Raw genomic sequence first — 24,385 nt, 5'->3', positions numbered from 1 at the left:
TCACTATTCAAAGGTACCTCGTTACATCCACCACCCTGGATTGAACGCTGGGCCATACAGTTACAGCACTACCAACTTGATCTGGTGTACAGACCTGAACCAAGAACCCGGCAGACTTCCTCTCACAACACCCTTCAGGTCCAGGCGACAGCAACTTCGAACAGGTGCGACACACTGAAGACTACGTAAACATGATCACCCAGTGGGCCTGTCCAAAGGACCTCACCATCGAAGAGATCAAGAGACACACGAAGGTTGCCATTGATAATATACCTAGCCCTTTTTTCTGCTTGACTTTACATTGGCGTATAGCTGGATCACTGGCGGCCCTTTAGTACAATTTAGATATTGAGTATTGTTAGTCATGTAGAAAGAAGTGCATAGCAGACCCTTTTCTTTTTTCCTGAGGTTTTTGTTCTCCCACATAGATTGTTTTATAATGTACTTGTGGATATTAATTGTTTTTTTATGCAGTTGCCAGTTTTGGATGTACTTTTACGGGCAATTTAAGATCAAATACAGTTATTTCTGATTATGAATCAAAGGTGAAGTTGCTGGTTTCCATGTTGTCTCAAGAAGTCTCAGATGTTTTCTTTCTGCATATAATTTGTTGAGAACTGCATTTTAGTGGAACACATTCATTGATTAGGTTGCCCTTCCATGTGTTGTATTTATCTGCTGTGGAATTAAGGTCCCACATGATCAAAAGTGGAAAGAACACCCTGACACTTGTTAGCAAAGTTACCAATGTTTTTTTTATGTCCTAGAACAATGATTTTTAGGTCGAGCCAGGGCAGCGCATGAGCTGCTCTGTGAAGCACGCTGTATTCAGGTAGGGACTTGATGCTCCGTCCGTATCCTGCCCATCTTTTCAATTGGCTCCTGCTGCTGTCCTTTCTAAATCATTGCTTTTCACTCATGAATAGGCTTAGTAGTCCTTCCTTGGTACCGCCTTGTCTGCTTTTGTGACCTCCCATGGGGACTGGACTTTTTACTTGTGTTGTTACACAGTCTGCCGTATCTTGGCTGTGCAAAAAGAAGAACAATTGATGGACAGAATGCAGAACAATGTCATACATTCACCCCAGTAAAGAGATCTGGGCAAAAATCCATTGTTTTTTTGCTCCCCATGTCATTCCAGTATGAACCCATCCATATGCAAATCAGTCTTGACCCTGTGCCCAATGGAAACAGTCCAGCCCGAACTGCCAGGCCAGGTCCTCCCTGGACTGGAAACAAGCATCCTAGGACCGGTTTCGGGTTTTCAACCCTCATCAGCCAGGATAGCTTGACTTCCAGAGGCATGGAGAGCACAGGACCCATGTCTGGGCATACCCGTCCCACTCGGGGTGACAAGTGCAAAAAGAACAATTTGATGGACAGAATGCAGGACAATGTCATACAATCACCCCAGTACAGAGATCTAGGCCTAAATCCATCATTTTGTTGCTCCCCATGCCATTCCAGTTTGAACTCAGCCATATGCAAATCAATCTTGACCCTGTGCCCAATGGGAACAGTCCACCCCGAACTGCCAGGCCAGGGCCTCCCTGGACTGGAAACAAGCCTCCTAGGACCGGTTTCGGGTCCAGGAACAACCTGGCTTGGCTGTTTGTTCTGAACTGTTCCCATGAGGCACAGGGTCAAGACTGATTTTCATATGGCTGGGTCTAAACTGGGGTGGCATAGTGAGCAAAAGAACAATGGATTTTACCCAGATCTCTTGAGTGGGGGTGAATGTATGATTTATTCAGCATTCCGTCTATCATTTGTTTGCGTAGCACTTATCTTGGCTGTGAGCATTATTTTCTTGAATGATTTGCCGCTATTCCACCCACTACATGCTTTCCTACAAGCAGCACACCACCCGCTTTTATTTTCATTACTAATGGCGGCCGTGTTTCGTTATTTAGTTACTTTAGCAGCGCGGTCCACTTCAAGTATGGCGGCCGTGCTATGGAAGAAAACATTTTTTTTTCTTTTAGTGAAAGCCCCCATACCATGCTTTTACTTACATAGTGGCCGCGTCTCTTTCTTTAGACGCTGCTGCTGTATTCAGGTTACAGCGAGCCGCGTCTGAAGAAAGGGGTGTGCACGCCATTAAAGTGAAAGCACGTCATAAGGTGCTTTGCCAACAAACAAAAATTCTTTGTGAACAAATGTGTTTTCGGGGGGTAAAAGCGCCCCATGACGTGCTTTCACTTTAATGGTGGCCACCCCCCTTTCTTTAGATGCGGCTCTCTGTAACCTGCATACGGCAGCAGCGTCTAAAGAAAGGGGTGCAGCCACTATGAAAGTGGTCTTGCATTTGCGAGAGTTTGCGCTATTGGCATTTGAAATAACTGTGCCTTTTATATATGTGTGTTGATTTTAAAAACACATAAATAAAAGGCATTCAGCCAGATTCATCATTGTCCCGTTTTGCGAGTCCTTAATAGCGATTATTAAGGAATCGCTATTAAGGACTTGCAAAACGGGATTCATGTAGAAATCGCAAAATAAATTGCGATTCCTACAGCTTCCTTATTTGCGATTAGCAAATTGGTAATCGCAAATAAGGAATAATTCCCCATTCATTCCTATGGGCCCATAGGAATGAATGGGGAGTTATTCCTTATTTGCGATATGTTTAGTTCTGATATTGGATTTGTGCTCATTTGAGTAAATGGAACGATGAATGGTACCAACAAAAAACCGGAACATCCATGGAAAACTGCGCAGCTCCAGCTTATGCGAACATTTTTATGAGTAGATTTGAAGAGGATCATGTACTGACAGTACAACCATGGACTAATCATCTCAAAATGTTTGTGAGATTTATTGATGATATCTTTTTATTATGGCAAGGACCAAAGCAGATACTCGATCAGGAACTAAGCAAATTGAACAACATAGATTCACGTATTCAATTCACCTATGAAATTCAAACTGAATCAATAACTTTTTTGGACGTAAAAATCATCAAGACTCCCACAGGATTCCAAACTGATCTACATAGGAAAGCAACCGACAGAAACAACACGTTACATTACTCCAGTTTCCATCCACAACCACTCAAACAACATTTGCCATACAGTCAATTGATAAGGTCAAAACATATAGTTTCAGCTCCTAAAACATCGGATTCACAACAAAGTGATATGATAACAAGATTTCAGAAACGTGGTTACCCTAATCATGTTCTCGAGCAAGCACAGCAACGTTGTGCAAACAAGACACAAATCGAACTATTATCTACCTGTCAGAAAACAACCAAGGATGCCACAACCATTGTATCTAAGTTTTCCACTATGAGTAAAGCTTTCAAGAGTATTATCAAAAAACATTGGCAAATCCTTAGAGCAGAACAGGATTTTAACCATATCTTTGATACAGAACCTATCTTCGCATACACAAGAGCAAAAAATATTGGAGAACTAATAAAACATTCCGAACATAATCAAGCCACCATACAATTCAAAGGAACCTTACCTTGCTGGAATTGCAACCATTGCAACAGCGTGATAAAAGGAACGACCATCGACCACCCCACAAAATTAAAATCAGAGCAACAGCAACCTGTGATTCATCCAATTTGGTGTACATGTTGAAATGCCCTTGTGGAAAAATATACGTAGGACAGACTGAAAGAAAAATTAAAACTAGACTCAATGAGCACAAATCCAATATCAGAACTAAACATATCAAATCAACAGTGGCTCAACATTTCATTGAAGCCGGCCATAACGTTAGTCAAATAAGATTTTGTGTTCTTGAAAATGTCGCTAAAATGGAAGGAAAGGACAATCACAATTCTCTATTACAAAGAGAGAACTATTGGATTTCATTATTGTCAAGCATGAAACCACATGGCCTTAATGACCGTATGGAATACAACTGTTACCTATAAGAATTCCTGTCCTTTGCTCGTACTGTGGCGCTGTTTTAATGTTATTTTATGTCATTTAACATCAGGTCATCCCACATGTCTTAATTTCTTCTCCCTCTTTTTTCTAATTTACGATGTTTGAAATCGCAATTGTACACTTTGTAAGCTACACGCATTATGTTTGTTCGTATAACTTCATTGATTTAATTTGACATTTGATTTGAAGGTTGTTATCTTAGATATTTTCTCACACTATTATCTTAAGAACACTGCATGTACCCATTTATTACACACCATCGTTTATTTTCATGCCCCATGCTTAGTTACGCGTCTTAGCGACCGCATATATGGCCGCCTAATACACCTGGGTTAAATCAGCTTAACTTCCGATTCATTTATGGTCAGGCGACACGCCGAGAATTGCGGTAAGCCCCGCTTGTTAAATGCAAATCTTTTCTTGTACGTTTATGCATTTTAGTACTTTCTTCAAATATCTTTTAACAGCACGAGATTCAACCGCACGCTGTCATTTATTCAGTATTCACCCTTACTCACGGACCAGTTATGCAGATAATACCCGACATCTCACATGTTTACTAATGCACCGTTTGATTTTCGTTTTTGACCTTTATAATATCCGTTCAGTTTTCGGTTCAAACACAGGTATTACTCACTAAACCCACATTGTTTGGGACCATGGTTCACAGCCGGTGTTTTTAACTACACACACTTTTACATTTTTATCACTGTTTCCTCAACCTTGAGCGCTAATATAGACACTTCGTTTTTCTTTAGAAATATCCCCGGATGAAGGCATACTTTATGCCGAAATGCATTGGGAATTGCAAATTGGATATTGAAACATGAATGAACTATCATGTGTACTTTAAAAAAATCTTGTGAAAAAATAACGAGATTCTGAATAAAAACTAAAGACTATCAACTCAAACAAATGTTTTCATCTTTCATTTTAAACTGATAAACCTTCCATTCGAAGGCAGTCAACGGAGCCTGGGGGACATATCCCACGTTCATGGGAATGCAACCTATGTTGATTGACACCTCTCTGAGGCATCGTTATTTATGTGGGAGGGGCCTCGCAGGCCCTCCAAGCCCCGGGGACCACCACCTCCACAAAGCAATCTTTAATTACAGGCGGGGGTCAGTTGTGGACCCCTGGGCCCTTGGGACCGCCAACCCCTAGGGCGGGCTCCTGCAATGTCCCGGGGTGCCCACCCACAGGACATTGTGGTTTGCTATAGCACCCTGTCATAGCAAACACTGCTTTGCTTCTTGGAAACCTGCTCTCGCTTCCAAGAAGCAAAGCAGAATCCACGTGGCCGCTCTTCCCCATTAATATTTAAAAAAATTTAAATAAATGAGGCCATGCATCGGGAGATGGAGTCCCGGCCATAATCGCCCTCGGTAGGGGGGCCGCACAGGCCCCTTACCATTTTTCTTTTTTAAATGGGTCAGGCCCTGGGGGATGGGGTCCACAGGGCCCTCAAAATGTTAATAGAAGAGGGGCCACACAGCCCCCCTTCTAACAAAAAAAAGAAAAGCCAGCATCTCCCCGGAGGTCATGGCCCCTCTCTGTGCCACTGTGCAAACGCCTCCTGGCACGATCTAAGTTGGGAGATTAAGTCCCCTTGTATCCTGAGGGTCCTTGGGGGCCAACTAGCCCACCTAGCACCTCCAGTAAGCTCCACACAGTGGGATTGCGATATGTGGTCCGAGGCCATGCCCCTATTTACACCACTCTGCAAATGTGCCTCTTGGCACATTGCTGGTGGGGCGAAGAGGTCCTCTTCTGTCCTGAGGACTTCAGGAGTTAAGTAGACTTCATCCCGCAACCAGCAGTGCCCCAAGAGGCGTGTTTGCAGAGTTGTGTATAAAGGGAGTGTGTCCTCGGACCACTCTCAGTGATTCAGCTGTGTGGGGCTTACTGGAGGTACCTGGTGGGCTAGTGGGCCCCCAGGGACCCTCAGGAGGCAAGGGGACTTAATCTCCTAACCCAGAACGTTCCAGAAGGCATGTTTGCAGAGTGGTGGAGAAAGGCCTGTGTCCACCTGTCAGCTATCCCAATATCTGGGGCATACTGGAGGTATCAGGTAGGCTAGTTGGCCCCTAAAGACCCCCAGCAGTGAAGTGTATTTTAATCCCCATCCAAGAGCGCGCTGGGAAGCACGTTTGCAGAGTGGTGGAGAACAGGGGTATGGCCTGCAATGAGAACTTAGCAATGCTGTTGGGTGGGACTTACTGGAGGTAATAGGAGGGGTAGTCGGCCCCCAAGGTTGTTACCTCCAGTAAGTCGCAACAGTACTATTGGTAAGAAGTTTTCACGCCCCCTTTCTCCACTGCTCCGCAAACACGCCTCCTGGCACATTACGGGTTAGGGGATGAAGTCCACTTTGCTCCTGAGGGACTTTAGGGGCCAACAAGCCCTCCTGGTACCTCCTGTTAGTCCTACGCAGCGGAATTTCTGAGCACTGGTGAGAGACCCAGGCCACTTTCTCCACCTCTCTGCAAACGCGACTACTAGTTAAAGAAGCATTTGCAATGTAATAGGTTTCGCATTAGTGGGAGTTAGAGATATAGGCGTTGTAAATGTAAAAGTGGTTTACTAATGTTTCGTGGAGTGGATGTACGTTGTGTGTAGTGGAATTATGTGGTATGTTGTGCAGTGAAATTATGTGGATAGACTTTGATGTGGATATAAAGTATGTGGTATTTAGTGTATAAGAATTATGTGGAGTAAGATTATGTGCTACGCCGAGTAATTACGTGGTATGGTAGTCTGTGTCATGGAGTAGCAACCTCAGCTTCAGTCTTCCTCATTTCCTTAGAAGCTAAACTATAAACTCAATGAGACAAAAAAAAAAGAAGGAACCACTGAGGAGCACTTCTGGACCCAGTCAGAGGTATGAGCAGGGCCACTGGACCTATGCTACTGGCTGCACCGACTTTTGCACAATTATACATTTTCCGCATTTGCCACAGAAGCCATCATCTGCTGCATAATCTGTAGATTTAAACAAAAAAAAACTTGTTTCTAGCTCAAGCGGCTCACACTTTACAAAAAAATGCAGCAACAAGTGTTACAGCGTGGTGGAAGGCTGTTTGTAAACCTAGAATGGTCACCTGTTACTGATTGCTAAATTTGGGTATTACATTGGTACTAATAGTGTGCAAACCACATCTTTCTGCGCCTCTTTTGCCTCTTTCTGCATTTCTGTTGCTTCTGCACCTTTTTTTCTTTTTTTGATCTTCTTTTGCCTTGTTTTGCTCATCTCTTCTACTTTCTGTACTCCTCTTGCCTCTTTCTGCACCTCTCTTTCTTCTTTCTTCACCTCTCTTGCTTCTTTCTGCACCCCTGTCCCCTCTTTCTGCACCTTTCCTGTCTGTTTCTGCACCTCTTGTGCCTCTTTTTGCACTTCTCTTCCTTCTTCCTGCACCCCTCCTGCATCTTTATGTATCCTTCTTGCCTTTTTATGCACCTCTCCTACCTCTGTCTATATCCCTCTTGCCTTTTTTTGCACCTCTGTTGGTTCTTTCTGCACTGCTCTTGCTTCTTTCTGTATCTCTTTTGCAAATGTCTGCATCCCTCGTGCCTCTTTCCTCACCCTTCCTCCCTATTTCTCCACCTCTCTTGCTTCTTTCTGCAGTTCATATGCTTCTTTATGCACTGCTCTTGCTTCTTTCTGCACCTTTCTTGCAAATTTCTGTATCCCTCTTACCTATTTCTGCACCCCAATTTCCTCTTTCTGCACCTCTCTTGCCTGTTTATGCACCTCTCTTGCCTCTTTCAGTACCTCTGTTGTTTCTTTCTGCACTTCTCTTGCTTCTTTCTGCACCTCGCTTGCCTCTTTGTGTACCTCTCCTGCCTCTTTCTGCCTCTCTCTTGCCTCTGTCTGCAGTTCTAATCCCCCTTTTTGCACCTCATATGCTTCTTTCTGCAGTTTTCTTGCCTCTTTCTGTACCCCTCTTGCCTCTTTCTGCACCTCTGTTGGTTCTTTATGCACTGCTCTTGCTTCTTTTTGTACCCCTCTTGCTTCTTTCTGCACTTCTCGTGCTTCTTTCTACACCTCTCTTTCTTCTTTCTGCACCACTCTTGCCTCTTTCTGCACACACAGGGATTCTTTTAAACTAAACTGACCTCAGGCCCAGCTGTGCACTCTCTAAACTGCCATGCCCTATTATATGCTAGGGACTTAGAGGTAGTTTTAATTCCCCTGCCCTATTATGTACTAGGGCCTTACAGTGGAGCTCATGCCAATCATAGGTGTACCCCAACTCATAGTGTACCCTAGTGGTTGTAGATGTTTTCACTGAATTCTAAGTGTCTTTTAGCATAGCACTGGCTCCGGGCCTGGTTAGGCAGAGCCCAGGGTCAGTTACCACCAATAGCAGTCAGCAAAAAGTTGGGGGGTGCCCAGGGCACAAGATGATTTTGCAACAAGGCCTCTTTCTGCACCTCTGTTGGTTCTTTCTGCTTATTTCTTGCTTCTTTCTGCACCTTTCTTCCTCTTTCTGGATTCTGTTGCCTCTTTCTGCATTTCTCTTGCTTTGTTCTGTGCCTTTCTTCCTCTTCCTGCACATTTCCTACCTCTGTAGGCATAGTTAGAAATTAACATTTAAAAAACCTTAGAAATTCACTGAAAAAAAACATAGGTTTCAGGGACTTTATAGTTAGAAATTAGCATTCAAAAAACCTTTGAAATTCACTGAAAAAACCATAGGCTCCGGGTACATTATAGTTAGAAATTAGCATTTAAAAACCTTTGGAATTCACTGAAAAAAAACACAGGTTAGTTGAGCTAACTAAAACTCACGCCCCCGCAATGCACTGCTAATGACGTCACATATTACATCACTTATGACATGGTCAGTGACCTCACTGGGTTTTGGAGCAGTGATTCGATAAGTACACGGTGCTGACAAGGTGATTGGAAGAGTGCTCAGTGAGTGACAGGGGGAAAGCTGGTGTGCATAGGTACTGCTCTGGCGATTGTAGAAGTGAATGTATTAGTGCCTGGGACATTGCATGAGTACATGTGTACTTACAAATTTACCATAAACTCTCCTTGCAGCACTCTAATCATCCAGTTACTACCCATGCACTCATGCAATGGCCCAGGCACTAACTCATGCAGTGCTACAATCCCAAGAACACTATCTAAGCAGTTCAGCAATCCCCCTGTCCCTCCGTGTGCACTCTTCATGAAATGGCCTAGGCACTAATACATTCACTGCTACAATCCTCAGAGCAGAACCTATGCACTTCAGCATTCCCCTTGTCACTCCGTGAGCACTGTTTTAATCACCCTGTGAGCACCGTATACTTATCCAATCACTGTGCCAATACCCAAGCACTTATAAATTCACCATGTAGTAGCTTTGCAGCACTCTAATCATCCAGTCACTAACCATGTATTTATGCAATGACCCAGGCACTAACAGATGTAGTGCTACAATCCCCTAAGGACTACCTATGCAGGCAAGTAATCTGCCTGTCACTACCTATGCACTCCTCCAATTACCCAGCCAGCACAATGTACTTATCCAATCTGTCTGCCAAAACACAAGCACTTATAAATTCACCATGTACTCTCCTTCCAGTACTGTAATCATCCAGTCACTACCAATTTACTGATGCAATGGCCCAGGCACTAACACATACACTGCTGCAATCCCCTGAGCACTTCCCATGCAGACCTCTAACCACCTACACACTACTGATTCACTCCTCAAATTACCCAGGTAGTACCCATGCACTCCAGAAATCCCTGTCACTACCCATGCACTCCTCCAATCACCCAGCAAGCACTATGTACTTATCCAATCCCTCCACCAAAACCCAAGCAGTTATAAAATCACCATGCACTGTCCTTTCCTTGCAGGACTCTAATCATCCAGTCACTACCCATGCACTCATGCAATGACCCAGTCACTAATAGATGCACTGCTGCAATCACTTGAGGACTACCTATGTAGTCCAGTAATCTCCCTGGTACTACCTATGCAGACTTCCAATCACCCAGCCAGTCCTATGTCCTTATTGAATCACTGCGCCAAAACCCAAGCCCTTATACATTCACCATGCACTCTCCTCACATTACTCTAATCATCCAGTCACTACCCATGTAATCATGCAATGATCTAGGCACTAACTCATGCACTGCTACAATCCCTGTGTACTTCTCATACAGTCCTATAATCACCTACACACTTCTCATTCGTTCCTTCAATTCCCCGAGTAGTACCCATGCAGTCCAGCAATCACCCTGTCACTCCCCGTGCACTCCTCCAGTCACTCAGCCACTACTATGTAATAATCCAAACACTCTGCCAATAAGAAAGGACTTATAAATTCACTCAGGCACTCTCCTTGCAGTATTCTAATGTTTCAGTCAGTAGCTATGTAGTCATGGAATGATCCAGGCACTAATTGATCACTGCTACAATCCCCTATGCACTACTCATACAGTCCTCTAACCACATACACACTTCTTATTTGCACCTTCAATTCCACAGGTAGTACCCATGCAGTCCCGCAATCACAGTGTCACTCCCTGTGCTGTAGAAAATTGACAGCGATCATTGTTAGCATTTAGCTGAAGCCATCTTTTTTTGGCAGCCATTTTCTCTGCCATGTGCTCACCATGTGCTTTTTCCTTCTTCTCTGTCGTTTGCTCTGCTTAGAGGACTAGCTATACTTAGACTCTGCCACTCTGCACATGCACAGAGGAATCTGTAACTGTTCATACACATGCTTTAGTCTGTAACTGTCAGGTTGAGTTCACCGGAGTCAGCAGCTGCTAGCTCCTCCCTTACTTTTGACTATGCATTTCTGTATGACCATTTATGTATGTAACTCTTCTATCTGTGCTTGTACCGCCTTCTTTTGAGCCCCTGTGTGGGTATAAAAGACCCATGGTTCTTCTACTCCTTGTGCTACTTCATACACTGCCGAAGAGTGTTGTGTGAATGTAGTTCCACCTCGTGAGGTTTAATAAAACTCTTGATTTACATTTCAGTTTCCATGCCAACCTCTGTTTACTTGTCTGTGGACTTGCGTTCAGAGAAGGGTGAACCCCTAGCACTGGTAGGCCTGGCTGAGGCCCACCTCTACAGATTAGCGCCCAACCAAAGTGGGGCTCATCGGCGACTCGGATGCCCGAAGGAGTGGTCGAAACAAAGAATTGGAATCTCGCTGCGGACGATCAATGCCCGAGGAGATCCGTGTCTTGGCACCCACTGCATTTTTCCTCTCTTTCTGATCGGACCCTCCAATCGGTGCCGGTCCTCGACTGACATCTCTTCTGGTGTTCTCCTTGCAGAGACCATTTGGTCGATTCAGAACTTGGCAGTTGGAATCTGGAGACCTATGTATGGTAAGGTCGTTTGGTGCGACAATATAAATATGAAAAATGTAGTTGGCCAACATCTTAAATGTATGTAGATATATAAATTGCAATTTATATAGGCAGGTAATGAGGAGATATTTCTCTAATCTATTAAGTATATGTAACAGCACACTTTGCGTTAAGTGCCACTGCTGTATAATATTGTATATTTTACAATATTCTTGGGCATGCCTGTTTTAAGCACACTTCGTAGAATGTGTTGCTTCTGTAGCGGTACTGATGTAAGTATTGAGAGGACACAGTTATATATATATATATTTATATAGGACATGAGGGGACGCCTAATAGGGATATGTATTTTAAACTTGGTATTTCTTCTATAATGTACAGCATGTTATGGAATAAATATATTAGCAAGGATCCTGAGTTGTGCTGGCCTATGCATGGGTCATTTTGATCTTAAGAAGATTGTGTATATGGAGCAATGTATGTTTAACCGTAAGCGTCGACAAGACATGTTTGACTGTGTACGAATGTGGGAGAAAGAAGTACGTGAACAAATAAGAAGAGAGCAAGCTGTACTAGATAAGAAACAATGCCAAAGTATCCATGCAAAAGCACAGGAATTGAAAGAGAAAGAAATTAAGGAGATAACAGAAAGAAAGGATAGTGAGCGTTGTTTACAGGTAAATGGCCAATACCCTATCCAGCGCACCCTCTATGCTCTCCTTAATAAACCACAGGATGATTCCATTTTGCTAGACCATTCCCCGCCTCCATATACCTTTCCCTCTGCTCCTACTCGTGACTCTGATAATGATGATTCCCCTTCAGCTCAGGATAAGTTGCGAGAGACTCGATCTATGCTGACCGCTGAATGTGCGGCTGACCTTAGATCAGGTGCCCGTAGAGCTGTTCATAATGATATTTCTGCTTCTGATCTTATGGCTGACGTACAACAATGGCAGGACATGGAGCAGTTGTATTTTGCATAAATGTTTGCCACAGAAGTAATTGAACGGTTTAGGAAACATTCCACGGAGTTAGAGCCTTATGATATAGCAAGGAATTATAAGCAATTGTGTGACTGTCTTTTTCTCTTCCCTCAGGTGGCTGACCTAATTAGACGTGTGGTTAGACTGCGAGCTGATGTATTCCGTTTGCGAGAGGAGAAAAAAGCGGCTGCAGCAGCTGCACAAACATCTCAGACCACCGTGACGCAGGCTAGTGCTTCAGAGACAGATAAGAATGTTGTAGTTCATGGGAAACCTATGCGGAAAGCCGCACCTTTGTATGTTCCTTCTAAGGGTACGGGCACAGATGATGATACAAGTTCTGTGGATGCGAAGGGTTATTTCATTTATAATTGGGTTTATACTCCATGGAGTCGAGCAGATGTCATGGCTCTTAAAACTGCTTTGGCTAACCCGCACAAAAATCCGGCTGCTTTTTTATGAGGAAGTTGAAGGAGCTATTAGTTCTTGTACCATGACCGTATCTGATACCAACATGTTTTTAGGGCTTATTTTACCCCCTGATATGTGTAGAACTTTCCGTAGAGTCGATGACCATACAACTTTTGGGGCTGTTTGGAAGGAGCTGGAAAGGATTGATGCAGAAAGGGCACCAGTACAGAAGCCGCAACAGGAAATTGTAGACCTTCCCAAAGCTATACTAGTTAAATTGAAAACTATTATTCCCCCTAAAAAGATACATTGGACAGTGTTAGCATCCTGTAAGCAAAAGGTAGATGAATCAGTTTCAGATTTCTTTACACGTTTTGAGGACGCATTCCATGACTTTAGTGGCCAGTCATTGACAGATGACACAGGCAGGCATCTGTTTGTCGATAAATTTGTCACAAACATGTTGCCAGGAATAGCTAGTCGCCTAAAGGGCAGCAAGAGTTCATGGACTACATCTTCCCCAGTCTGTCTTTTGACTATGGCTCAGTATAATGAACAACAGGAATTAGAAGCTAAGGGAAATGAGGATGAGATGAATAAAGAGTTGAAAACAAAGGTTATGATTGCTCAGGTTTACGGTCCCTCTTATGGAAATAATAGTCGAGGCAGACGTGCAATGTATCATTCTGGTGCGCCCTCTTTTTCCCAAGCTACTCTGTCTATTCATCAGTGCACTTACTGCAGGGAGATCGGACATTGGGCTTATGAATGTCCTCGTTCGCGCCCTCCGCAGTACCAGCATGGCCGGGGACAAATGAGAGGTCGCCCAGGGACCTCAGGGCATAGGGGAGGTATGGATGATCGTTCTAGATTTGAGACTGTGGGGAATCCTTCAAATTCTTCGAGAACGTTTGATAGGCGTAATCAATATCAAATATCTGACTATTTGACTTCAGATTTGATGGACTCTGCTTATGCATAGGATTGCCTAGGATGGGGTAAGGAATCCGTTGACGTTCCAGTCGATCAGAAGGGTCCCTATGTCCAAGCACATGTTTTGGGTTCTACTGATCAGTTTCTGGTTGATACAGGAGCTACTCGTAGCGCCTTGTCTAAACAATTGGTTCCAAGGGCTCCCCTGTCTGGCTTAACCATTACATCGATAAGTTTCGATGGGACACCTTCCCTTAGCCCATTGTCAGAACCACTTGCATTCAATATTGATAAATTTATTGCTCCATGTTCATTTCTGCTTTCCCCTAACACAGCAGACAATATTGTGGGTCTTGATATGCTCAAGTATTTCAGGGTTACAATACGTTGTTCCCCAGAAGGTGTACGTGTTATTTTAATGATAACTATCCAGTTGTTGAGAAGTCCTGTCTTCTTAGAGAAGATATTGCATTGGCTTCTCTCCCTTATACTTTGTGGGCCACTTTGAACACTGATGTCGGGCAAATGGTTATTCCACCAGTGCATATTAGTGTCAAGGAGAGAGCTTCATTGCCACAATTGCCTCAATACAAAATTTCTTGAGAAGGTGAGGCACTCGTACGTATTGTTCATGACCTGATTGAAGTGGGGGTTGTGGAAGAAGTCCCTTATAATGTTTGCAATAGCCCTATTCTGCCTATTTTGAAGAAATACACTGATACTAAAATTTACAGGTTTATCATTGATTTACGTGAGGTTAACAAGATTGTAATACCATAATACCCGGTGGTTTCTGATATCACCACACTTCTTACTTTGGTTCCTCCAATGGCTACTACCTTCACCGTAATTGATTTGAAGAATGCCTTCTTTTCAATTCCTATTCATCTTGACAGCCGGTATTTGTTCGGCTTCCCTTTGAATAATTGATCCTATAGATTCTGTAGAGTTCCTCAGGGGTATACAGAGAGTCCTAATATGTATAGCCAAGCATTGAAAAAACAGCTTTATTCTTTCACTTTACCCACTGGGGTGGCTCTCATATAGTATGTGGATGACATTTTGTTGGCAGCTGATACGCCTGAACAGTGTGAAGAATGAAGACTGTCTTTTCTTTCATTCCTTGCATCTCACCATCACTAAGTTTCAAGGAAGAAATTGCAGTATTGTAGACCGAAGGTGATTTATTTGGGTCACCTTCTGTATAAGGAGGGACGTGCACTTACACCAGATGGCATTCAAGCTATTTTAGACACACCAGTGCCCCGTACTCAGAAAGATGTCCGTGCATTCATTGGTCTTACCTCTTTTTGTAGGCAATGGATTTTAGGCTTTTCACACATTGTTAAACCCTTGTTGCCTCTTCTGACTAAAGACACTCCAATGCCCCTTCCATGGACGACGGAATGCCAGAATGCTTTCCATCAATTGCGTCAAGCTCTTTGTTCTACACCACTATTAGGCACTCCAGATTACACTAAGATTTTTACACTCTATGTACACGAGAGAGATGGGTGTGCATTGTCAGTTTTAGTACAGACACACGGTGACAAGCAACGTCCTTGTGCATATTTCTCTGCTGTTCTTGTTCCTGTTGCCTGTGCCTTGTCTGGGTGCTTCCGTTCTGTTGCAGCGGCAGCTGTGTCTATACTTCAGAGTGAAGGGATAGTTTTGTCACATAGATTATTGGTGTTTTTACCCCATGCAGTTGATGCCCTTCTGAACCGAACCAAAACGCAGCACTTAACTAGTGCTTGTTTGACAGGATATGAATTGAAACTTTTGGCTCTCCATATCACCTTGAAAAGATATTCAACCCTGAAGCGAGCTACTTTGTTCCCATATCCAGCGACTCAGTCTCAGTCACAGGAGTCTCATGATTGTGTATTCCTTACTGAGGAACAGACAAAGGGTTGTGTCGATTTCTAAGACACGCCCCTCTCAAATGTTGATGGGGAATTGTAGGTTGATGGGTCTTGTTTGAAGTTACCAGATGGCATGACATCAGCTACATATGCGATTACAACACTTCAGACAGTAGTTTAGACAGCTCGAATCCCACAGAAGTCAGCTCAGGCAACTGAGTTAATAGCTTTGACACAAGCGTGTGAATTCAGTACTGACTTGTCTTTGAACATTTATACAGATAGCTGCTATGCTTTTGGAGTGGCTCATGATTTTGGGTTACTCTGGAAGGAAAGAGGCTTTCTTACATCCCATGGGATGCAAATAATGCATGGAGAATTGGTGCATAATCTTTTGACTGTCTTGATATAGTCAAAGAGGATAGCAATTGTTAAATGTAGTGCACAGAAGAAAGTGACTGATAAAATAGGACAAGGCAATGCCTTTGCAGATCACACAGCTCGTGAGACTGCAATGCAGCGAAGTACTACATCTATGTATGTAGTGAAGTCACAGGTCGATCAAGGGCATGATGTTAGGCAGGAAGTGCTAGACATGCAGAGATCTGCTTCCGCTGAAGAACTAGAGCAATGGTCTAAGGAAGGAACATTGGATGATGAGGGCTGCTGGAGGAATAAAGAGAGGACCAAGTGGAAACTGCTCACAGCCTATTTACAACCTCAGTTTCACATGGCACATGGGTCGGCACATGTTGGAGCTTCCTCAATAACAAAATTGCTTACGCAAGTTTGGGAGCATCCAGAGATTGCCGGTACAGCTAAAAAGACAGTACAGTCCTGCTTGACTTGTCTCCAGGATAATCCTGGTAAAGGGACACAAACTCCTACAGGAGGGTTTGCTATACCAACTACACCTTTTGAAGTCTTGCAAATAGATTATATTCAGCTTGAACGCTGCAATAATCTAAAACATGTCTTAGTAGTGGTTTGTGCCTTCAGTAAGGGGATAGAGGCATACCCTACAAAAGATAATACAGCTCTGACCACAGCAAAGGTGCTTCTGTAATAATTCTTCCCCAGATTCGGTGTTTGCAAACTTTTATGGAGTGATAAAGGACCCCATTTTGCTTGGCAAGTTGTTGAATATGTCCTGAAAGGATTAGGGATCAAGCAGAAGTTTCATGCAATCTTTCATCCAAAATCAGCAGGGTTAGTGTAGAGATATAATGCTACTTTAAAATTGAAGCTAGCAAAAATACAGGCTTCTACATCCTTGAAATGGCCTGATGCACTACCTTTGGCTTTGTTGTCCATCAGATCAGTGCCACACTCACGATCTGGTCTTACACCATATGAGGTGGTATTTGGAACACCTATGAATATTTTGGGGATTCCTAAGCCACGGCCCATACATGATGTACCATGTGTATTGATGAGTGACACAGTTGACTGACAGTTTGATTTCTATCCATCAACAGGTTCAAGAAGCTCTTCCTGACAGGTCCACAAGTGAGGCCCATGGACTCCGGGCCAGTGATTATGTGATGGTCAGAGTATTTCAGAGGTCGGGCAGCTTGGAGCCCAGGTGGCTAGGACCGGAGCAGGTGCTCCTAGCCACGAGAACTGCGGTTCAAGTGATGAACAGAAGGAACTGGGTGCACTCCACCCATTGCAGAAGAGTGCCATCTACCCTGGTGGAACCTGCTGCCCTGATCGACCATCGAGAGATTTTGGATACGGAGAAAGGCCAATTTGTTTCACCTGAAGAACCTGCGGAAGTCTTGCCGGATCACATGATCTCTGGTGTATCCCGATACCAACTGAGACCCCGGAAAGAACCTGCATTGTTGAAAAAGACTGGTTGAGCTACCGTCCTAGGTTTGTGAAAGGGAGCTGATGTGGCAAGGGGTGGGGGTCAGTCCTACATAGTAACACTCGTCTTGACCCTCAGTGAAGAAACCAATGGCTGCCCAGGACATTAGAGCTCCAACGATTATTTCAGCGATGAAGCGATCATGTCTGTGGGGAAATCAACTGCTGCAAAGATTTGCAACAAAAAGACTATATGCATTGCAGGATTTGTTGTCACTGTGGTTGCTATGGCAGTGATAATCTGGGTTATAGAGGAAGTGGCTCCTGCTCGGCGACTGCTGATTGCCACTACCCCAGTACCAGCGGAACACCATTACTTTACTCTTCCATACCATGAGCAAAAGCATAGACAATCTTATTTAAACAAAATGTTTATTCAGATGCTACACCATACCCACAATGCTACACTACTGACTGTTGGGTGTGTGGGATGATACCTGCTCACCAGAAGAAGGGAGGAACACCTTTCATTCCCCTTCCCTTCTGCCATAATGGTTCTTGTCAAGCCTCGTTTGCACTTCTAATCGCTTCTGAAAGAGCTAATATTACTAGTATGGCTGTAGGGGGAATAAACTATCATCTCAATAAAGTGTGTTATCCAGATGAAGATGGCAATCCACAGGCTGAAGGAACTAAATGGGAGTGGGAGGAGTACCGACCCGGAAATATTTCTACACCTTATGTTTTTCCAAATATGCGAACTACCAAGGGTAATGGAATGGACCATTTGTAATATCTGTTACTAGAGCCCGTGCAGACTTGTGTATAAGCAGTGTGGGGAGAATCCCAGTAGGAAGAAGCAAATGTACTCTAGTTTTGACCATTGAAGGAGTCAATAATAGTATTTTTATGTCTTCGCATAACACCTACTTTGTCTAGGGTAACAAGGGAAACTACCATTTACCTGTTGGATGGTCTGGAATCTGCTACGTCTCCTTTTTGTTACCACCTCTGCTTCTGGCACCTGCATTATATCATAAGGACTATCCATTGTTTAATGATATCACTAAGGGGGCCCTTCAAACATTGTTTTCTGCCCAATCTGCTGGTAAACTGCCTCACCTGTCCTCGTGGGACGCCACAAACGTGCTCCAATACCCTGGTGGGACTTCTTATCCCAGGGTGCACCGTTCCAATGCCCCAGCCAGAATGGAGACAGCTGCTGCAGGGGGAGGGGCTGACATCACGCTATAAAGCGCCGCCTTCCCCCACACAACGCGGGACGCACGCGGGAGGTGCCCGGGACAAGGGCGGTCTTAGGCCATCAGAGGCCAGAGGAGGCTGGGCTGCCTCACTTATGCATAATCCTTATCTTCGCTGGTGTGTGGTCTGTGTCGACAGGACTAGTTGTTCTTAACCGATATTATTTTGTGTAGTGGAGCTGACAATGGCCAAAAGAAAGTCACTTACGAGGAAAGGGGTGGCGGGCACGCTAGATGCTTTCTTGAATAGGGCAGAGTCAGTCCTAATGCATGAGATTGCCATAACAGAGCGTAGGCTTTCTTTAGAGATCCTGGTTACAGGGACATCAACTGCCTTGCATGTGCAGGAAGTAGACTCACCTACCCCCCCTGTTGTTATATCTCCCGCTCCTGACTGTCCAATATTGGTAGCCTCCCCTCAAGAATCTGCGTTTTTCAATAAAAAGGGTGCTAGACCTAAGGTCATCACCAGGGCCCAAAAAGCTAAAAGTTCACGCTCAGCCCAAATGAAACCTCTGGGCAAGAAAAGAAAATCAGTGAACAGTCTTGACCTCCCCGATAAAAGGCAGACCATGGGTACGGGTTATCCTTATCTCCCCGAGCCGCCCTCACCTCTACCGCCCCCGGAGCAAGCTTTTGCCCCAGAGACGGCGGGAGATGCCCGGGCCGCAGAGGGAAGCAAGGATTTCTGGCAAAAAATGGAAGACATAGTTAGGGTGGTTACGTCCCCCCTGATGGTGTCACTTGCTAATATGGAAAAAAGACTGCCCACATTGGAAAAACTGTGTACGCCCAACACCTCAGTAAATTCCCATCTGGGCTCATGCTCTCCCTCAGCATTAGCATTTGCTCCGATAGTCCCCTTAAGTACTACTGACCAGCATAGAGTCCCTGGGTTCCCACTATGTCCAGGTAATTCCTCTAATGCTATTGCTTCTTCGGCTACTAGTGGAAACCCTGTTGAGAATACTTCTCCGGGTGGGCTGGTGCCTTCAATTGGGAACTGCTATAATGGCCAGCAACAGGTGCCTTTGATCCCTGAACATGTTACATCTAATTTTAATCGCACCGCATTAAGTAAAGAACTAGACACTCAATCAAGGATGGCTCAAGTGCAACCGAGGGCAGATAGAGAGGGTCTTAATGCTCCAGACACATTCCATTTGCCATTATATATGTTGGACACGAGATTGAGTGTGGTATGATCGGTCTCTCAACTGTGGTTTTTACTGATGAATGAGAATCAGGCAATTGTGTGAATTTAGCACTACCCGAGATATTTCGGCTACCCCATGTAATATAGAAGAAGGGGAGTAATGTTTGCTAATGAAAGAGCAACAAACGAAATATTCTGAATAAGGGTAAATCGCTACATGTGCTTCTATAGTCTAGGTCTTGTTGCATTTGCTGTATACTGAGTGGAGGGCGACCTATTGACTAGCTTTTCCCTCTAAAGCTCCTTTTTTTCTGAACATTCCATTTGCCACCAGAAGCTAATCCATTATCTTTAGTCCTAGTAAATGTTCCCACATTACGTCAAGGGGAATTTGAGCACTGGTCAACCTTGCGTAATAGATCTCTTCATTTTCTATCTGGGAGGACGGGCCTGTCAAACGAGCTTTTTTCTAACTGTAAGATGGCCCGTAGGATAGACTGGGTGTGTGGTTCTGTAAAATCTTTTGAGGGGGACTGTGTTGTCCTCTCTTTTGCTTCACCTCTGCTGGCTCGTACAATCCTCAGTAGGGTGGCTTTTCTTCCAATAAAGTCGCAGGGGGTCAATATAGTATCTTTGGGTTTTTTCTACAGGCCAGACAGACCTCAACAACCATCTGTGAGGTTGCCTTATGGCCCTTTGCCACATTTTGGATATTCTATACCAGTTAGAAACTTTTACGAGCCACTTTGTAATCTAGATGCGGTTGACTGACTGTCTATCACCACCCCTATACAGTGAGATATTACGGTGGTCACTAGAAATAACCCATGCGTGGGACCCCCTGAGGGGCAAATTGACAGTTTGGAGCCACAACCTGAAGCATCCAATATAGCTTCTAATTGTCCACCAAGTCCAACTCATGGTAGATTAGTTACCATTTTGCCCAGGATAGAAGAGATACCTGTCAATGTTACAAATAATCCAGCTACCACAGGAGTGTTGCTTAGCTGTAGAAAAGAATTATCTGTACAAAAACCAATCGAGGAAGTACAGAGGCAGTGGTGATAGAATCACCCTCCTAGACGCTATACATAACCAATGAGATTCTATCAATGTGAGGAAAGTGGATATTTTATTTGTTTTTGTTAGCTATAAGGTGAAGACTTGGTGTCTAGAAACAGTGAGGAAAGCTCTCTTTGCGGATGGCAAAAGGAGAGCACTATGTGCTTTTAAAATACCCCTCACACACTATGAATCCCATAGTGTCATGCTTCATCATAGGGGTCTTCCCGTCCCTCTACGGGGCGGGGCGTGCTGCGACCTACGAACTACGCGGGAGCACTTGGTATTATGACGATAGGCTATGTGTGATGTGAGGACAGTGGTAAGTGATAGGGGAGTAGGGACCTATTTAAGTGTAATGGTAATAAAAAAAGAAACATTTTAAAATTAAAAATTCCCTGGCTAGTAGAAAAAAATGATTTATTGACTTCTCTGGCTGGGAACAGTAAAAAGGGGGTAGTAAAGTAGAACGAAATGCGTTATCTACTTGGTCGACATGGCATGTTTCGTAAGCAGACCCCTCCTGCTTACTCCTCAGGACCTCTAATGGTCCCTACTAATAATACCCAATTATAGATAAATGTAGTATGCCTAAAGTCCTAAACCTGGTAGCAAAAATAGGCTACTAAGTTATGCTTCTGGGCTTGAGTCGGCCCCCAGTGAAGCGCAAAAAAAGGTTGACCTGTTATGGTCCCTGTAAAGACAAAAGGGAGAAAAAATACAATTTGTAAAAAACACATAGAGGCTTTTCACATAGTGTTCATGACCTGCTTGTTTGCGTAGGTCACATTGTGGCATAGTATCCAAGCGGATGTGAAGTTTATATCTCTCATAGTCATACTGGACAGAGAAAGACCCTTGATGTATAATTCATCATACTCTTTGTACATGGGGTATGTTGGCCCTCTAAAATCTCACACAAAACAGTACACACACTTCAATACATTACACACACACATTCTACAGCGATCCCATGTTGTATGGGTCTGATCACAACAAAGGTTCTAAGTAGCGAATGGAAATACAATTATAGGAGACATAATGTTTGTTGGAAAATAGACAAAACACTGGTTCGTGTTCTGAAAAAACGAGCGAAAATCAATGCGTAAATGCATATGGCCTATACATACAGTTGTTTCACATGTTGCGTGCCCCATGAGCCTGCATCTTAGGGTTTTATGAGCCTGTTGGGACACAGGCCTGCCTGTTGCGAAGCATCTCTGTTCCCAGAGACATGCAACAGCAACAACGTTGTATATCTGATTACATGTCCCTGCGGTCTTGAGTATGTTGGCATGACCAGCAGGGCCATAAAAACGAGAATAGGAGAACACAAAAGTACTATTAAATGCCGCAGAGCAAGTACAAAACTAACGACACACTTTTTGGAAAATAACCACAAACCTGAAGATATCTCTTGTATGATAATTGAACAAGTGGCAAGAGAAGAACACCTCCTTGAGAAGGAATAAAGGTGGGTGTTCTGTCTGGACACCAATAATACTGGCCTTAATGACGAGATACCGTGGGGACAGCTGTGATAAACTAACTAGGCCTGCACCAGAGTGAGCTAACATCAATGAACCTACAATGAAGTGCAGTGGTGAAAACTCTGGTATTATTGATTCACTAACTTTGTTGATAGAACACCATTTGAAAAAAAAGCGGGCTTCAGAGGCAAGATGGCGTCCATGTGGGCGTGCGAGGGAGGAGCTCCTCTGACCCATGGCTTGGCTCACGGTTTTACCGACTCACCTGATGCAGCTGCGGCTGTACTCTGCTCGGTGTCTTCAGGAAAGCGTGGTGCTGGTGCTCGGAGAACGAAAAGATTGGCTGTCTGTTTCTTTTCCCCGCCGTGGAAAATGGTGAAGGCGTCTGTGATATCCGGATCGTTTGGGGGAACCCACGCTGCAGTTGGTGGCGTGGGCTCCAGGGAAACCAGCTTACTACAGAGCAAACCGGAGGTACTGGGACTGGCAGCTAAGAGGATTTTGGGATCATTAGCAGAGGATTTTGCTGGCTGCTGTGTGTGCCTCGGTTTGAGCTGGGAGTTGCACTGCAGAGGAGGCGTTAGCTGACCGCGAGGGGAAACTGGAACTTGAACTTGGAAAATCTGCTTAGTCTTGAATTATGGAGTAAGTGCGAGTCACAGCGCTATTACGGCCGGGGGCCTGGGGGCACTTAAAGGTTATTTGTACTGGGAGAGGCTAATTAATTACCAGCTGCATCCTTTCGTGATAAATGCTTGACAGACTACTTTCAAAAAAGGAAAAATAAACGGGTAAAGTACTGAGCAGCATGCTATTTTTTCATGATGACTTTAAGTATATACGAAGCCTCGAGCATAATACTATGAAGATAATTATCCAGGATGATACAGTGTAACTTTGAATACTGAGCTGTGGAATTGTTGCTAGTGACTGTTGGTGGCTACTGTTACAACTGTTGGTTAAAGGATGAAGGAAAAAGAAAAAGGATTCCACAGCAATGTAATTTCAGAAATTGGTGCTCTATTTAGCTTCTGGCACGATCGGCGCACTCTACTATGCCACCTAAATCTGCAAGGGGTGGTAAAACCAGACCTGTTGGGGAAGCAACAATTGGTACACGGGCTGCGCTTGCCGCTGCAAAATCTAAGGAAATGCAGGGAGCTCAGGGTGTACAGGATTCAGGACATGCTGCACGGTGCAAAGAGACTAATCCTAGGATACCTCAAATGTTTCAGTCTGTCATTGGGGGGAGGAAAGCGGTTGTGTCTGTCCATACATCTAATCTTGGCTCTAACCCTAATTCTACTACTAACCAAGAGGAAGCTTGTACCGGTAATGACCAGCATAATGAGCAGGATCTTACACTACAGGCAATGTCTTCTCCTGGGATACCTGTGACCGCTTTAATCTCCGATGAGATTGATGAAGGCGCTGATAAATTGAGTGCTAAGGAGGACGGCGAAAGTGCTGCAAGTGAGGGAGACGCATCGGAGCTACTAAGCAGTAAGGATGGGGAATTGTACTCACTGTCAGAGCAGTCGGAAGGGTCTGATATGGAAGATGAACTCTCATTGCCGTAGAACGATGATATTTTTAATTCTCCTAGCATAGATGGGCAACAGCATCAGAATATCTCTTCTGTGTCCATTTCTGTTCAAGTTTCTACGGTACGAAAGAAACAGGATAGAGGTGGCAGTGTAGGATCTGGCACTACTACTGAAGTCACTGAATCGGATTTATCCGTAGGAACATAGCTACTGGAGCGGCTAGATCTTTCCGATCATGCTGCGAGCGCGGCAGAAGCTGTGGGATCCAGCCAAACAACTGGTCCTGTATCATTGGAGGAGATATATAGGTCCATCGACCATCGGCTGGAGGCTTGTGCTGAACATCTTAAGACCCATACAGCTTGCAAGAAGTTGCAAAATACTGTTCGGCGCCTCGCTAAGACATGTAATGATTTCACTGACAGCATGGTAGAGGCGGAGGCCAGGATATCATCTCTGGAAGATCAGATGGTATCTCAAAAGACGGATGTAGCAGGTATCATGGCATATAGATCTGACGTCCAGGATAAGATCGACGAGGTGGAAAATCGACTTCGTCGGAATAACTTACGAATACTAGGGGTCCCTGAAGGACTTGAGGGGCAGGATACCCGGAA

Source organism: Lissotriton helveticus, chromosome 7 (assembly GCF_964261635.1).
Source record: "Lissotriton helveticus chromosome 7, aLisHel1.1, whole genome shotgun sequence".
NCBI lineage: Eukaryota > Metazoa > Chordata > Amphibia > Caudata > Salamandridae > Lissotriton > Lissotriton helveticus.
This window is presented reverse-complemented; position numbering follows the sequence as displayed.